This window comes from Gossypium arboreum, chromosome 5 (assembly GCF_025698485.1).
Source record: "Gossypium arboreum isolate Shixiya-1 chromosome 5, ASM2569848v2, whole genome shotgun sequence".
Taxonomy (NCBI): domain Eukaryota; kingdom Viridiplantae; phylum Streptophyta; class Magnoliopsida; order Malvales; family Malvaceae; genus Gossypium; species Gossypium arboreum.
Window position 1 is genome coordinate 54366159 of NC_069074.1, and position 14605 is coordinate 54380763.

Genomic DNA, 14605 nt, shown 5'->3' on the forward strand with positions numbered 1-14605 from the left:
CTTTCTTGACTCAAATTGACTTATCAAGTGAACCTTGTGGCGTCAATCTGATTCTTTTCAAACTTATCACTTCTTGCAAGTGTGACGTTCACCCTTGTACCGATTGATTCCTATCTTCTTATAAATAGTGGGTCACAGTCAAGTAGCTTAGCCTATCTATCCTAAGTGTTGTTATAAGAAACGGGTCAATATTATCCTATAATATTGGTTTTTTCTTCAAACCTTAACTTGAAACATAACTTAAACATTTTATCTATCTTAAACACCCATTGTTGTTTGTCCAACCCTTTCAACACCTATACCTAGCCTTGTGATTCTACACTTCTTAATTTATGATCAGGAACATTCGCAACTGGTAAACATCTCGCATCATTTGGTATTAGAGCTAGTCAAAATTGTGTAAGTATCAACATTCTATCACTCCTAGGGTTGTATTTGAAAAAAAATTCGAATAAAAAAATTTAGTATCTTTGCAAAAAAAATTCAAGTTTGAAAGTATAAGAGGGATGCTTGAAATTATAATTAAAAAAAGGGGGGCTAGCTTGAAAGTGTTTGTGTTTTTTTAGCTCAAAATTTTCCTTTACCAAACGTTTTCAGCCACACTTCAAGTACCTTTCATTTTCTTTTAGCCTACCCTATTACCTAACATTAACTCCCAACTCAAATCACTTTTGAAGTCGACTCCACATAGATTTGCTGCTAAGTCTAAGGTAGTCACCAAAGAACTTAGAGAAACGAGCAAGAGTAGTAAAAGGAAAGAGTGTATGAGAGTATTAGAGTGATAAAAGCCAAGCATGAGTGTAAACACGAGTGGAGTGCCCATTTTTCTTTCTTTTTGAGGGAATTGGTGAGGCTTGTGGTGAGGAAAAACATCATGTCACATAGTCCCAAAAGGAACACCGCCGGTGGCGGTGGTGTGGCAAACATTGCTATGGTGGTGGCTTGTGCCCTATAAAAAATGTTGCTGGCGGTAGTGATGTGCCCAACTTAGCATATCAAGTCCTAATTTGAGAAATAGACCGGTTGCTTCAACGTCGTCTAGAGTCAATGCAAGAGCAATTAGACCAACTCAAGGAAAGAGCCTAATGTGAACGAACTCCTCCAAATCTAAAGAGGGAGCGAGGCCGTCCTAGGCTAAATGAAGACGATCTCTATGAGCCTAGTGATGTAGAGAGTGATCAAGCCTCCAATCGAAGTAAGACGTGACGAGGCCAAAGGAACCGAGGGTCGAGGGAGGGAGATTGAGTGGATGACGACCTTAAAAACATTAAGATGGTGATTCCTCCATTCCATGGGAAAACCGGTCCTAAGGCGTATTTGGAGTGGGAGAAGAAAATCGAACTTGTATTCGCATGTCACAACTACTCAGAAGGTAAAAAGGTTAAGCTTGTTGCCATAAAATTCTCTGATTATGCCATCAATTGGTGGGATCAGCTTACCATGAGCTGGAGATGAAATGGTGAATGACCTATGTTTACGTGGTACGAAATGAAGGCCATCATGAGGAAAAGGTTCATTCCAGCATATTATCATCGTGAGTTGTACCAAAAGTTGCAAAATCTTACCTAAGGAAACCAGAGCTTGGAAGATTACTACAAAGAGATGGAATTAGCCATGGTTCAAGTCGATGTGAAGGAGGACTGAAAGGCTACCATGGCAAGATTCCTTGCTGGACTAAATCGAGACATTGCCAATGTGGTAGAATTACAACATTACATTGAAATTGTTGACGTGGTTCATATGGTGATTAAAATGGAAAAGAAATTGAAGTGAAAAGGTGCCACCCGAACCTTTCCAAACTCTATTTCTACATCAAAGTGGGGACAAGGAGTCAACAACAAGGATGCCCCTTTTCGAACTAAGGAAACCATTGGAGCCACAAAGCCTAACAAGTCGAACCTGAGACATCAAATGCTTCAAATGCCTTGGGAGGGGCCATATTGCTAGCCAATGTCCCAATCGGAGTGTGATGTTAGTAAGGGCCAATGGTGAGATTGAATCTGAAGAAGAAAAAGAAGATAAGCCTGAAGCACTCATTGAAGAGGAGGAAGAACTTGAGTATGACGTGGAGGGAGAAATTCTCATTATTAAGCGGAGTTTAAGCCTCCAAAGCACAAAAAATGACAACAATGAGAAACATTTTCCACACGTGATGCCATGTCCAAGGCAAGGTGTGTAGTGTGATCACTGATGGAGGTAGCTGAACGAATGTTGCTAGCAGCATGTTGGTGGAAAAACTTGGCTTAGCAACCACCAAACATCCGCACCCTTACAAGTTGCAATGACTCAATTATGGAGGAGAACTCAAAGTGACCAAACAAGCCGTTGTTGCCTTTTCCATTGGTAAGTATAGTGATGAAGTTGTGTGTGATGTGGTACCGATGTATGCTGGCCATTTGCTGTTGGGAAGGACATGGTAGTTCGACTGTTGAGTCATGCATGATGGCTACACAAATAGATACACCTTCAAGCATCTTAGGAAAAATATAACTTTGGCCCCATTTACCCCTAAAAAAGTGTATGCAGATTAGCTTAAATTGAAAGAATCTATTGAAAAATTAAGAGCAAAAGATCAAGAGAGAAAAGTGAGCAAGAAAGAGAAAAGAAATTAGAAAAAAAAGAAAGGAAAGAATGAAGTAAAATTGAGATAGAAAAATAAAGAGAGAGAGTTAAAAGTCCGAGAGGAAAAAGAAAGAAAAAAAAAAGGAAACTGGAAAATTGAGTATCTATGCAAAAGAAAGGGAAATTTGAAAGTCTTTGTTGCTGAAACATCCCATGCTTGTACTCATGTACAAGGAAAATTTATTTGGCACTAATGAACTAGATGATACTCTCCATTCTTCTATTGTGAATTTGTTGTAGGAATATGAAGATGTGTTTCTGGAGGACATTCCAAGTGGTCTGCCGCCTATTCGAGGAATTGAACATCAAATCGATTTCATGCCCGAAGCTACAATTCTAAACCATCTAGCCTATCAAAGTAACCCTGAAAAAACTAAGGAATTACAAAGGCAAGTGATCGAATTGTTGGAAAAGGGGTATGTTCGAGAGAGTCTAAGTCCATGCGCTATGCCCGTGCTCTTGGTGCCTAAAAAGGATGGTTCTTGGCAAATGTGTATGGAATGTTGAGAACTCAAAAAAATCACCATCAAATACCTAACATCCAATTCCAGTCTTAGATGATATGTTGGATGAGCTAAGTGGAGCTCAACTATTCTCCTAGATAGACCTCAAGAGTGGCTATCACCAAATCTGAATGAGAGAAGGTGATGAATGGAAAGCCGTCTTCAAAATCAAGCATGGTTTGTACAAGTGGTTGGTTATGCCTTTTGGCTTAACTAATGCACCAAGTACTTTTATGCATCTAATGATTCATGTTTTTCATTTTTTCATTGGTAAATTCTGTGTGGTTTATTTTGATGACATATTAACTTATAGTAAGTCTTTGGAAGATCATATTTATCATTTGAAATCTATTTTGGAAGTGTTGCGAAAGGAAACCTTGTTTGCTTATCTTAAGAAGTGTTCATTCTGTAACACCCTCACCCGTATTCAACGCCGGAATAGGGTTACAAAGTATTACCGTACTTATAACACATATAACTGTACTTTTCTCATGCATTCAATCAATTCATACAATCATCATTCAATCTCAATCAATTTGTCCCTTGTCATAGCTTACAAGGCCTAAAACATGCTTTAGAAGTGGTTTGGGACTAAACCGATAACTTATAAAACTTTCACAAAACTTTGTAAATTTTTCTCAAAGCAGAGGACAGACGCCCGTGTGGGTAGGTCGTGTATCTCACACGACCACCAGACATCCTTGTGTCACAAGCAATGTGAAAACAGAGGTTACATACTGACTTCAGTCACATGGCCAACCACACGCCCGTGTGTCTAACCCGTGTGCCCTTTGGAGTGGCCTCACACGCTCGTGTGCCAGGCTGTGTACTAGTCCGTGCCAAACCTATAGGGTATATTGACTTATGCAACACGACCAAGTCACACGCCCGTGTGTGAGACCGTGTAGAGCATACTACTTCATTTTAATTTCAACACCAGGGGACACACGTTCGTGCAACATAACTGTGTGTCGCACACGGCTGAGACACACGCCTATGTCTCTACCCATGTGGATAAAAATAGGCCATTTACCAAGCTATTTTGCCACTTATTTTGCACATACCTATACAAGCCCAATTGGTACCATTTTAAGACACAAATAAGCAACCAAAAGTCATCAACCAATACACAATCATACTTTATCCATTTCAACCTTTCCAATACTCAATTCAATGTCATTTAATTATTCAAGTACCTATCAACTTAACTTGTTTTACTAGACATAATTCACATATATAATTCATATGGTTAAACCATTCCAACATGCATTATCAATTCAACTTCATTAACTCAAAACAAAACCATTTACCTAACTTAATACATTCACAATTTCATTATCACAAGTCAACTCAAATGGCCTATAAATACATGTTCACCAAACATACTCAAAAAGAATCAAGCCTATACATGTCATATACCATATATACATAACTTCAAAAGTACCAAAATAGATGTTCAATAGCGTGATGAAGTCTCTGATGATCCCAGAATCTGAGCTAGCTTTGAAAGACTATAAAACATAGAAAAATAAACCAAGTAAACTATAAAGCATAGTAAGTTCATATGAAATATACTTAACAAATCATAATAAACAATTCATCAATTTGAACTATATAACATATAATTCATGAAAACAACAAACCTTCCTTATTCTTAATCATATGCTTATATGCAAATTTATAACTTCTTCTACTTGCATCTCATACTTTACCTATACATACCTGTACAATTTTGTAACTAACTCATACCTTTTCGGAACACTGTCGAGTACTCTATATCTCACACACTAAGTGCTAATACATAGCCAAGGCTATTATAATTTCGTACAATAAGTGCCTTACGTAGCCGAAGCTATCTCGGTCTCGCACACTAAGTGTCATATATAGTCGAAGCTATTGCAAATTGGACACTAAGTGCCATATATATATCTGAATTTTTTTCAAACATGACTATAAGTTCATAAACACAATTTATGTAATATCAAAACATTTAAAGCATAATTGTAACAATGCTTATCACATACGAACTTACCTCGGATGTGAAAACAACGAATCGAGTCGATTAGTCGATAACTTTATCTTTTCCCTGATCCAAGTCCGTATTTCACTTTTCTTAATCTAAATATATACAAAATTAACTTATTTAATCATCTATTCATTCAATTTAGTCCAAAACACTCTTTAAGGCACATTTATACTTTTTCCCTTAAACTTTCACTTTTTTTTCGCAATTTAGTCCTCATCAAATAAATTGCAAATTCATCCAATTTAGTACAAAACCATGCTTAACCAAATTTAATACATGTTACTAGCAGCCCATATTTTCAATTTATTCACACTTTTAACCACCACATTTTACATGTTTACAAATTAATCCCTTTTTGACATTTTTGTCAAAAATCACTTTACAAAACTAGTTTAACTATTAACAACTATTCAAAATCCATCATCAACCATCAAATTACTCAAACATTAAACAATGGCAACATGTTAAATCTTTAACATTTTCAAAATTTAATTTACGGGCTAGCTAGAATACGAAGCAACGATCTCAAAAACATAGAAATTATTAAAAATGAAGTTAAAAATCACTTACATGCTTAAAGTACCTTGGCCGAACCTTCTAAACATAAAAATGGTGTCTTTTTGTTCTTTAAAATCGGTAGATGAAGATGCTAGCCTTAAAAATTATGTTTTTGTTTTATTATTATACTTAAATAACCAAATTACAATATTAACCTTTAATATAAACCATTAAAATTCATTTATGCATGTCAATCTTTGTCCACTCATAATTAAAATGGTATAATTGGCATTTAAGGACCTTAAATTTAAGGTTCTATAGCTATTAGACACCTTTAGCCATTAGAACTGAAGTTTTACGCTTTACGCGATTTAGTCCCTTTTCTCAAATTAACTAATTAAACGATAAAATTTCTTAACAAAATTTTCACACCAACCTAATATCATACTGTAAACATTAAAATAATAATAAAATAATAATTTTGACTTTATATTTGTGGTCCCAAAACCACTGTTCCAATTTGACCAAAAACGGGCTGCTACAACTCTTCTCCTCTTAAGGATCTTCGTCCCCAAAAATCTTACCAGTGATTAGGTTAGGGTACTATTTTCTCATAGCTTCCTCGGGCTCCCACATAAACTCTTCGATACCGTGATGTTGCCATAAGACTTTTACTAAATTTATTCATTTATTTTTGAATTTTTTAATTTCACAAGCTAAAATCCTAATCGACTCTTCGCTATACGTCAAATCAGTCTGTATCTCAACATCTATCGGAGAAATCACATGTGAAAGATTGGATCTGTATCGACATAGCATAGAAACATGAAAATTATTATGAAGATTGTCAAGGTCTGGCGGTAAAGCTAGTCGGTATGATACAGGCCTTATTCTTTCGACAATTTCATAAGGTCCGATAAATCATGGACTCAACTTTCTTTTTGGCCGAATCGAAGAACCCTTTTCCATGGTAACATCTTTAGAAACACTCGGTCCCCGACTTGAAACTCAATTTCTTTATGTTTCAAATTCGCGTATGATTTCTGCCGATCTAAAGTTGCTTTTAAATTGTCGTGAATTGTTTTCAGTTTTTCTTCAGTTTCTCTGATCAATTCAACTTCGTGAATCATTTTCTCACTTAGTTTCGTCTAGTATAGTAGAGTTCAACATTTACAAACATATAAAGCTTCATACGGTGCCATCTTAATACTCATTTGAAAAGTGTTGTTATACGTAAATTCAATCAACGATAAGGATTTTCCCAACTGCCCTCAAACTCTAAAATACAACATCTCAGCATGTCTTCGAGAATCTGAATAACTCTCTTGGTCTGACCATCTATCTGAGGATGAAAAGTAGTACTGAAATTCAACGTGTTTCGAGAGCTTCTTGCAGTTTCTTCCAGAATCACGACGTAGATCTTGGATCTCTATCAGAAATAATAGATAGTGTCACCCCGTGCAATTGAACAATCTCAGAGATGTACAATTTAGCTACCACGTGAGAAATCTGTACGTACTAGTATGAAATGAGCAAATTTCATTAGTTGATCAACAATAGCCTAGATAGCATCTTTCTTTTTCGGAGTTAGGGGCAATCTCGACACAAAATCCATTGTAATTCTATCCCATTTCCACTCGGAAATCATCATAGGCTACAGTTAACTAGATAGTACTTGATATTTAGCTTTAACTTGCGAACAAATCAAACATTTAGAAACAAACTCTGAGATATCTCATTTCATGCCTTGCCACCAGTAAAACTGTTTCAAATCGTTGTACACTTTGGTACTCCTCGGATAAATAGATAAGTAACTATTGTGTGCTTCGTGCAAAATCTTCTGAATGAGTTCTAAATTTTTCGGTACCCAAATTCTATTCTGGAACTTTAAACAATCATCAGTTCCAATCTGAAACTCTGAATTAGGGACAATTTCACATAGAATTTGTTTAACTTTCAATTCACGGTCATCTTTCTAATCTTCGCAGATTTTTTGAAGAAATGCTGGTTTAGCTTTTAATTCAGCTAAAATAGACCCATCATCACAAATCATCAACTGAGTATTCATTTCTCCTAATGTGAACAAAGACTTTTGGCTCAAGGCATCAGCAACAACATTAGCTTTTCTTGGGTGATAATCAATCACAATTTCATAATCTTTCAATAACTCGAGCCATCTTCGTTGTCGCATATTCAAATCTTTCTGTGACATAAGATATTTAAGCTTTTGTGATTCGTATAAATTTGGCATTTTTCACCGTATAAGTAGTATCGCCAAATTTTCAATGCTTACACAATTGTAGCCAACTCTAAGTCGTGTGTCGGATAGTTCTTTTCATGCGGTATCAATTGTAGGGAAGCATAAGCTATAACTTTTCCTTCTTACATTAGAACACATCCCAGATCGTTTAATGACGCATCACTATAAATCACAAAATCTTCCTCGATTTAGGTTGAACCAGAATTGGTGCTTCAGTTAACAATACTTTCAACTATTCAAAACTATGCTGACATTTTTCTGACCATTCAAATTTCACATCTTTTTGAAGCAGTCGTGTCATCGGTGTCACAATCATCGAAAATCCTTTCATGAATCTTCGATAATAGCCTACTAAGCCCAAAAAACTACGTACTTCAGATACATTTCTCGGAGGTTTCCAGTCAATAATAGCAGAAATCTTCCTCAAGTCAACTCTAATACCTTCAGCTAAAATAATATGCCCCAGAAATCCAACCTCTCGAAGCCAAAACTCACATTTGCTAAACTTTGCAAATAATTATTTATCACGTAGAGTTTGTAACACAACTCTCACGTGCTTGGTATGTTCAGATTCATCTCGCGAATAGATCAGGATGTCATCAATGAATACAACAACAAATTTGTCTAAATACGGTTTGAATATCCGGTTTATCAAATCCATGAAAATTGTAGGAGCATTAGTTAATTCAAAAGGCATAACAAGGAATTCATAATGTTCATACCTTGTTCTAAACGCAATCTTAGGTACATCTGACTCTTTAACTCGTAACTGATAATAACCCGATCTCAAATCAATCTTTGAAAATATTTTAGCCCCTTTCAACTGATCAAATAAATCATCAATCCGTGGTAGAGGGTATTTGCTCTTTATAGTCATTTTATTCAGCTATCTGTAATCAATACACATTCTCATCGTGCCATCTTTCTTTTTTACAAACAATATTGGTACACCCCAGGGTGAATAACTTGGTCATGCAAAACCTTTGTTTGTCAATTCTTGCAACTGAGCTTTCAACTCTTTTAATTCTGTTGGAGCCATTCTATATGGAGCTATCGATATCGTTGTTGTTTCCAATACTAATTCAATACCAAATTCAACCTCTCTGATTAGTGGCAAACCCAAAAATTCTTTTATAAATACATCTGAAAATTCACAAACAATAGGTACAGATTCAATCTTTGATTCAGACACCTTTGTATCAAGTACGTATGCAAGATGTGCATCACAGCCCTTTTTCATACATTTTTGAGCTACACATATGACATCATAGTAAGTAACCCACTCGAATCATCACACTCAATCCGAAGAATTTCACCGTTCTGACATTTCAATTCGATAATCTTTCATCTACCATTCACAACTGCATCATGCACAGTCAACCAATCCATACCCAGAATCACATCAAACTCATCAAACGGTAAAAGTATCAAGTTAGCCAGAAAATAGTAACCCCAAGTCATTAAAGGACAGTTCTTGTATACTTTGTCAACTAGAACGTACTTGCCTAAGGGTTTCGATACTTTAATCACAAACTTAGTAGACTCAACAAACAAAATCTTAGTAAACACCAAATTCATACATATATATGAATGTGTAACAGTCCGGTTTAGACCTTAGTTGGAATAGTGAATTTGGGACCACAAATCCAAGTCAGAATAATATTTAAATATTATTTTTCATGCTTATGTTATGTGAATTAGCATGTGTGAAATTTTTATGCAAAAATTTGAACAATTGTGTGCTTAATTTGATAAAAGGGCTTAATTGCGTAAAAGGTAAAAGTTGCTTGCTATTTGTTAAAAGTGTCGAATTGACATGGCTTTTTAAGTATGAGGTCCTTATTATGTTATTAGACCATTGAAAGCATGACTGGTCATAAATGGCCCTATGTTTAATGATTTAATAGTTTTATAACAAAGGGTAAAATGGGAATTTAGATAATATGATAATTATAATAAAACAAAAGCTTAAAATTTGGTTCATTTTCACTCATCCTTGACCGAAAATACAAGAAAAAGGAAAATAAAAAGAACATTAGGGTTGCAACACTTTGAGCTTGAAATTAAGGTATGTGTTTTGATCAGTTTTTGATAATTTCTACATTTTAGTAATCGTTGCTTCAAATAATATCAAGCCCATGTCTCAATTTCTGATTTTGTTGATGATTTTGAAACATGCCATTGATGAAATTATGAGCTTTGAGATGTTATTTGTTGGAAAATAAAAGATATATGTTGGGTTGATATATTTTATCTTTGAATTTTTGGTGATTTTGAATAAAATGGGCTAAATTGTGAAATTTGTAAATTGAAGGACTAAAATGTGAAATAAATGAAATGTGTGGACTATTATGAGTACTACGAGAATTAGGCCAAGCATGCGTATATGCAAATTATGTGTATTTTGTGATTTTGTGAATTAGAGACTAAAGTGTCAAAATTTTAAAATGTGAGGGCTAAATTGTAAAATGCTCTAAATGAATTTTTATGGACTGATTTGAATTATTTGGTGAATAAAAGGGTAAATTTTGAATACATATAAATCAAGAAAAGAGGAATTTGGATTTAGACCGAGGGAAGTCGAAGGTTATAGAGTAGACAATTCGAGTCGGCAATTTCGAATATGAGGTAAGTTCGTACGTGATACATGATATTACAAGTATATTTTTTTATGCTTTGATTATACATAAATTGAGTATATATTTGATTATGGTTGAATACGATGATAAATCAACTGCATTTGGCACTAAGTGTGCGATTCAAAATAGCTTCGACTATAAATAGCACTAAGTGTGCGATTCAAAATAGCTTCGGCTATAAATAGCACTAAGTTTGTGATGCTGAGATAGCTTCGATTAATTGAGATGGCACTAAGTGTGCGAAATTGCTCTGGCTTCGGCTAAACCTTAAAGCACTAAGTGTGTGGATGCTTAAAGCATGAATAATCTTTGGAAAGTTTTAAAATATTTGGACAAGAGATGAGAATGAAAATGAATAAATACGGGAAGGATCAGGTATGTACGATACCTATGTAGTAGATGATATTATGTATATGAAGTTCCTAGATTGGTATAAACATATGAATTGTGTTGGCATAGAATTGATAGATGAATTGAGAACTAATAAGTGCTTATGTTTTATATTTTATAAGCTGTTGATGATATTTAGTACGAGCTTACTAAGCTTTTGAAAGCTTACTTTGTGTGTGTTTACATTGTTTTATAGATATCAAAGCTGCTGTGAGCTCAGGGATCGTCGAGGATTATCACCACACTATCGAATCTCATTTTGGTACCTTTTGAAATTGTATATAGTAAAGTATGGCATGTATAGGCTAGAAGTACTTTGGATAGGTTTTGTAATGCTTATATTTAGCCATGTGATATGGCTTGATATGGTTGTGTTTATGTTTTTGATTTTGGTATATGAAATGTGATACAAGATGATCTATTTGATGTGTTCATGAATGGCTAAGAGAAATGGTAAATTTGGAACGTTTTGGTGTGAGATTTGGTCATGAGTTTAGAGATTATGAAACCATATGTTTGATATGATTTGGTTTATGTTTTGGAACAATTGATTTGAGTTTATAAGCATGTAAATGGTTGATAATGTTATGGAATGAATGATGTATGGTTTGGTATAGAAATTGGCTGAAATTGTTGTGTATATATGCTTGGTTTGGTGCTTGTAGGTTTGACCCAGTAGGGGTGGAAAGTTGGCTATTTAAATGGCCTATTTTTGTCCATACAGGTAGAGACACGGGCGTTTGTCTCAGCTGTGTGTGACACACGGTCATGTTACACGGCCGTGTGTCCCCTAGGGTGCCCTACGAATTAAAGTCAGAGTACTCTCCAGTTTTGACACGGCCTAGACACACGGGTGTTTCTATTATTCGTGTATGTCACACGGGCTGGCACACGGGCTTGTGGTCAGCCGTGTGGCCAAGTCAGTAGCCTCCTTAATTTTCACACGGCCTGGCACAGGTACGTGTCTTATGGCCGTGTGGACAAGTCAGTATGTATATCTCACACACTAAGTGCTAATACATAGCCGAGTACTCTTTATCTCGCACACTAAGTGCTAATACATAGCCGAGGCTATTATAATTTCGTACAATAAGTGCCTTACGTAGCCGAAGCTATCTCGGTCTCGCACACTAAGTGTCATATATAGTCGAAGCTATTGCAAATTGCACACTAAGTGCCATTTATATATCTGAATTTTTTTCAAACATGACTATAAGTTCATAAACACAATTTATGTAATATCAAAACATTTAAAGCATAATTGTAACAATGCTTATCACATACGAACTTACCTCGGATGTGAAAACAACGAATCGAGTCGATTAGTCGATAACTTTATCTTTTACCTGATCCAAGTTCGTATTTCACTTTTCTTAATCTAAATATATACAAAATTAACTTATTTAATCATCTATTCATTCAATTTAGTCCAAAACACTCTTTAAGGCACATTTATACTTTTTCCCTTAAACTTTCACTTTTTTTTCGCAATTTTAGTCCTCATCAAATAAATTGAAAATTCATCCAATTTAGTACAAAACCATGCTTAACCAAATTTAATACATGTTACTAGCAGCCCATATTTTCAATTTATTCACACTTTTAACCACCACATTTTACATGTTTACAAATTAATCCCTTTTTGACATTTTTGTCAAAAATCACTTTACAAAACTAGTTTAACTATTAACAACTATTCAAAATCCATCATCAACCATCAAATTACTCAAATATTAAACAATGGCAACATGTTAAATCTTTAACATTTTCAAAATTTAATTTACGGGCTAGCTAGAATACGAAGCAACGATCTCAAAAACATAGAAATTATTAAAAACGAAGTTAAAAATCACTTACATGGTTAAAGTACCTTGGCCGAACCTTCTAAACATAAAAATGGTGTCTTTTTGTTCTTATGGCCAATGTGTCTTATGGCCGTGTGGACAAGTCAGTATGTATGCTCTGTTTCACCATGGCTTAGACATATTGGCGAGTCTAATACCGTGTGCGGCACACAACCTGTTCATACGGGTGTGTGTCACTTGAAAAGTTAAAAATTTTTCTAAGTTTCTGAAACTTCTATATGTTACCAATTTGGTCCTGAATGCATGATTTAGGTTTTGTATGCTCGATTTAAGTTCATAATGAATAAGAATGAATTATATTTATTGAAATGAGATGATATTTCATATACGATTGTTCTAAATTGAGTTACAAGTCTAGTAACGCCTCTTAACCTATTCCGGTGATGGTTATGAGTTAGGGGTGTTACATTTTATTAGTATCAGAGCTATGCTTTAGTCGATTCTAGGATTACCATAGCGTATGTGAGTCTAGCTATACATGCCATATTTATAAACTACGACAGTGTGATGAATCTTGACATTAAAAATGTGCTTTTATATGGCAAATGGATCCCGAACGAGCAGTAACGGATGATGTCGAAAGCAATACGCCTGCTCTTACGCAAGGGACAACGCCATCCTATTCTAGACCAACTACGAGTAGCCGTGTTAGTGAGGCTAGACAAGCCTTCTATCAAATGATGAATGATTGGTTTAGCCAATATATTAAAACCAATCTGGCTGTACAACAACCTCCACCCCTGGTTAATCCTCCACAAGCTCCTACTATGCCATCATTGAATCTGGTTCAATTAAGCAAGCCTCCGGTAGATAAGATTAGAAAATATGGGGCTGAAGAGTTTCAAGCTACAAAGAATGATGATGCTGAAAGGGACGAGTTCTGGTTAGAGAACACAATACGAGTATTTGATGAATTATCATTGAATCCAGAGGAATGCATAAAATGTGTTGTTTCACTCTTGAGAGATACAGCGTATCACTGGTGGAAAACTTTAATATCGGTAGTTCCGGGTGAGCGAGTTCCTGGGATTTCTTTCAAGTTGAATTCCGGAAGAAATACATCAGTCAGAGATTTATCAGCCAGAAACGTAAAGAGTTTCTCGAGCTTAAACAAGGTTGTATGTCTGTTACAAAATACGAGCAGGAATTTGTAAGATTGAGTTAGTATGCTCATGAATGTGTATCTACTGAGGTGATAATGTGTAAGAGATTTAAAGATGGTTTGAATGAAGATATCCATTTGTTAGTCAGAATTCTTGAGATTAAAAAATTTGTTGTGCTTGTTGAACGAGCATGTAAAGTCGAAGATCTCGGGAAAGAGAAAAGAAAAGTCAATTCTGAAGCTAGTGAAATGCGAAAGAGATCATCGAGCAAATCATTTCAATCTACATAAAAAAAATTGAGATGATAATAGTCGTTCAAATGTTAATGTGGGACATTCGAATAGAGATCGTGCTAGATCACATTCGAATTTGAAAGCTCCAGCTACGTCTGTTGCCAGTGTTGGTAATGTAAAGAATGAAAAGCCTGAGTGTAATTAATGTGGAGGACGACATTTTGGAGAATGCTAGGGAAAAAAGTAATAACCGAGCTTGTTACAGTTATGGTTCACGAGATCACTTTATAAAAGATTACTAGATTTAGCTGAAAAAGACAGTTTTCAGAATCTGAGGCCAAGTGGCAACGCTTCTTGTTGTAGACCTCCTAGAAATACGGGAAATGTAAGTGGTATTCAGAGAGGAACAAAAGATATAGCTGTTAGATCCGGGGCTCGTGCACCTGTTAGAGCCTATGCTATCCGA